Source organism: Lygodium microphyllum, chromosome 2 (assembly GCF_053477565.2).
Source record: "Lygodium microphyllum isolate KBCC chromosome 2, Lygodium_microphyllum_v1.1.10, whole genome shotgun sequence".
NCBI lineage: Eukaryota > Viridiplantae > Streptophyta > Polypodiopsida > Schizaeales > Lygodiaceae > Lygodium > Lygodium microphyllum.
Window position 1 is genome coordinate 19546391 of NC_141136.1, and position 3901 is coordinate 19550291.

Genomic DNA, 3901 nt, shown 5'->3' on the forward strand with positions numbered 1-3901 from the left:
TAGAAAAGATAGTGTCGATAATTGGATTTGTGATAAGTACTATAAGTTGGATTGGATTTTGATGCATCCAAGTACTCAAGGGAGTTTCAAGGTCAGACGTAAGGATGTTGCAAACCCTAGCAAACATTGGAAAGGTAGAATTTTAGAGTTCAGAAAAGTGTTCAATGGAACAAGTACAGTAATAGAAGTGTTGATCCAACATGTTTATACGCACAAACAAATCTCTATACACGACAAGAACTACATTGCAAATTATAAATAAAACAATAAGTTTTTAAATTTTATCATTGTTTATTCTTTTTCTTCAGAGTTATTTTTAAAAATCTTTGCATTGTTCTTATTCAATCTTGTTTTACTGACAACTCTATATCCATCAACTTTGCATGAATGGCAAAATATGGAATGTTTGAGCGGCAAGATACATGTTTGGCATAAAGACATAGGCTCTTTGATCTATGATAATAACTTTGCAAGTCAACTTGCAACTCAAAATATATATTTTTAAAATTCATTGTATATAGTAGAAAGCCAAAGATTGCAACATGTCCCATTGCCGCCACTATCTAGTGGTGAATAGTTGATTGGTAGCTTGGAGTTGTTAGGAGCATGTAAGTCCAATATAAAATTTGACATCAATAGTGCTATGAAACCCACCACAGGCTCCAAAGATATCCATCTTAGTTGGTTTATTGCATTCTCATTGTTTGCACATTTGTTTGGTTCATGTGATGTTCTGAAGAAAACAAAGATTACTTATCAATGCAAGTGTCCATCCAAGGAATGGATGAGTCAGCTATTGGGTGAGTCTTGGCAAGTCAAAAGAACACATTTTGATGAGACGATTAAATGCAGGGTCAACCAATTTGATCTCACATTCAGGTAAATCTTGTTTACTACTTTGAATGCCTTGATTTGATTAACATAGGTCTTGCTTAGATGAATTGTTGTGTTATTCGCATTTACTTACCATTATTTTTTATTTTATTACAAGTATTTCATCGCTAGACAAACTCTCTACATTCACTTTCAATATAGAAGATGGTGACTTTTGCGAGGGGAGTGGATCAACTTGGATCCAGATACCCACCGAGATGAGACACATACAGCTCTCATAGATGTGGTTATCTTGTGGAATGGTCATAATCCTTTTGTGGTTAGCGTAGAGAGCCATTGGCCCATTTTTTTTCTGAGACAAGAAATCTAATTAATGTTCAATGAGCCCCTCTGCAACTTCTATTTCAAGTTAGATAATAGAAAGGTCAGGATTTGTAGTGAGCAATCCATGACATGTAAACAATGTGCTTCTTCACATATCCTTGAGATAGTGAAATCCTTGTAAAAAATTTTATATAAAGAACGAATATAAACTTTTTTTTAAAATTCTAAGTACTTTCAATTTAGATAATCTTAGTTTACTATGATCCAAGTGTGTGATAATACATACTATAATTAGTCAATCGTGCTGGTTGAAATCATAATTAAATTGCACGCTGGAGTTCTATAATCTATGCAATATTGTCTTTGCATAATGATATATTATAGCTCATCTCTTTTACTTATTTCTTAAAATTAAATATTAAATTGGATCCAAGGGATTTTGAAGGTATTTCAGATTTCTTTTCTTAAAAATTTTCTATATTTTTTGTAGTTGGACTTGCATATACTCAGTGATCCAAGTATATTCAAGGATATAATAATGTAGAACGAAGCATTTGTTTGTATGAGTACTTTTAACGGTTACTTTAAAGTATTGAAATAAAGAAACTAAGTCTAAAATACGAAAAGTCTTGGACATCCCTACCCTCTGAGTTATTTTCCCCCATATCTATACTCTCTCATGGCTCTAATGTGATCTCTTCTCTCTGTTTATGAAACCTTCATTAATAGAGTGAATTGCTTACACCCTCCTTTCCTTTGGCACCTTTGTGTGCCTCTCTGTGCATCTCCACTCTCTCATGGCTCTAATGTGATCTCTTCTCTCTGTTTATACAACCTTCATTAATAGAGTGAACTGCTTACACCCTCCTTTCCGTTGGCACCTTTGTGTGCCTCTCTGTGCATCTCCACTCTACCTCCTATGACAACCAAGTAGGCTCCTTGTTTCTATTAATAGTAAAATGAATATAGGAAAGAAGGAGTTGCATATTGAGGTAGATATTGAATATGCCCCATTATTTAAAAGAACCTAGCGTACCATTGTCAACCCTCATGTTTTGCAGATCTACAAGCAAATGGATTGGTGGGGGAATCTACCCAATTGACCCCTTAAACAATAGACCTCCAACTTTCTCAGGAATCACAAATTTGCTGAAGTATGTGTGCAAGGGTGAAAATGGGTTGCTCGGTTATACTAGGCAATTCAATGATCAGGTGTTCAAAGTATTTACAACTTGCCAAGAAACCATAAAAAATTGCCATGATATGATCCTTGCACATCAACTTCATATACAACAGCTCATAGGACAAGTGGTACAGTTGAATGACACTATAATTCAACAAAAAATAAAATTATTTCAATGTAGGAGACTATCCATGACATTTGTATCTCATATGAGGAGGCAAAGGCACAATTGGACAACTTGAGAAAGATCAACAACAAGCTAATACAGGAGCACAAATGAAAGAAGAAGCCAATCAATGAGCTAATTGTGAATAGCGGCCAGTGGAAGCGACGTATCAAAGCATGTAAGGTATCTCAAAAAGAGAACCTAGGTGAGGGTGAGGTTGGATTGTGTATTAGTAGATTGATGAAGGCAAGTACATTGGAAAACACTTTGAGCAATCCTAAGTTTAAGGCTTTGAAGGAAAAGGTGATTGAGTGGACACTAAAATATGTGTCAAACGAGTTCTCAGCTGTGGATGTACAATCTATTTGTAAAAGGGCCGATATTAGCACAAAACACCATATTGGGGAATATGGGAATTTCCCATAAGTTTGGGACACGTGGTCAAATATTTGGATTTGTCATAACTTGAACAATATGACTCCAAATCGAGCACTCTATAGCGCAATAGATTCCATTTTTCAAGCGCTTTCCAATGATAGGTCACATCATATGGTTTTGAGAAACTTATGGGCATGTTATCTGGGTGTCACCTTTTTAGTATTCAAAAAATGGGAATTGGGAGATTCCCAAACTCACTAATATTGTGTTACAATGACTTACTCAAATATATTTAAAGGTGTGAAGGTTGGGTTTGGTCGTGTGCTGAAGAGAAATAGAATCGTGCCTCTTCCTCAACCTTCAAAGTTAATAGAGGCCTGACAGTAACTTAATACAAAGGTTTTGGAGCTGATAGGAGATCCCATGCATGTTCAATGCGTGGAAACACTAAAGGTTGGGACCAAAAATGCATATGAGGTGAAGTTCATCGAACTCAACAACTACTATTTAGATTTGTACAAGGTGTAGTCATCAATGGTAATGTACTACAATATGTCTATTGAGGAATGTAATGGTAAATTGTAGTTTGTTATAAAATTAGATGAAAGTGAGGTTGTCAAAGGTGTAAAGCTTGAAAGAGTTAGTGTAACTTTGATGAATAGAGCTTTACAATTCGACAAGAACAACCCATGGAACTTTAGTGTTCAATCTAAGCGCCATGTGTAGTGACTTGCTGCATTTGAAGTTCCTAAGGAAACATTTGAGGCGGTGTAGCTGTTCTTTATGCACACAAGCATTCCAAGCGTCATTGATTATCAAGAGCATGGTGAGATGCTCTCGGTTGAAGGGTATGGTCAATATTTCGTTGAATGGTATCTTGCAAGAGGCTTGAAAACTTTAAAATGTATGTTTGGAATCTCCAATGGTGCAAATACAAAGAATCCATGCCTATATTTCTTGATAGAGAGGGTGGAAGGAAATGACAGAAAGAAGAACTAGCAAAGGGTGACAAGTAC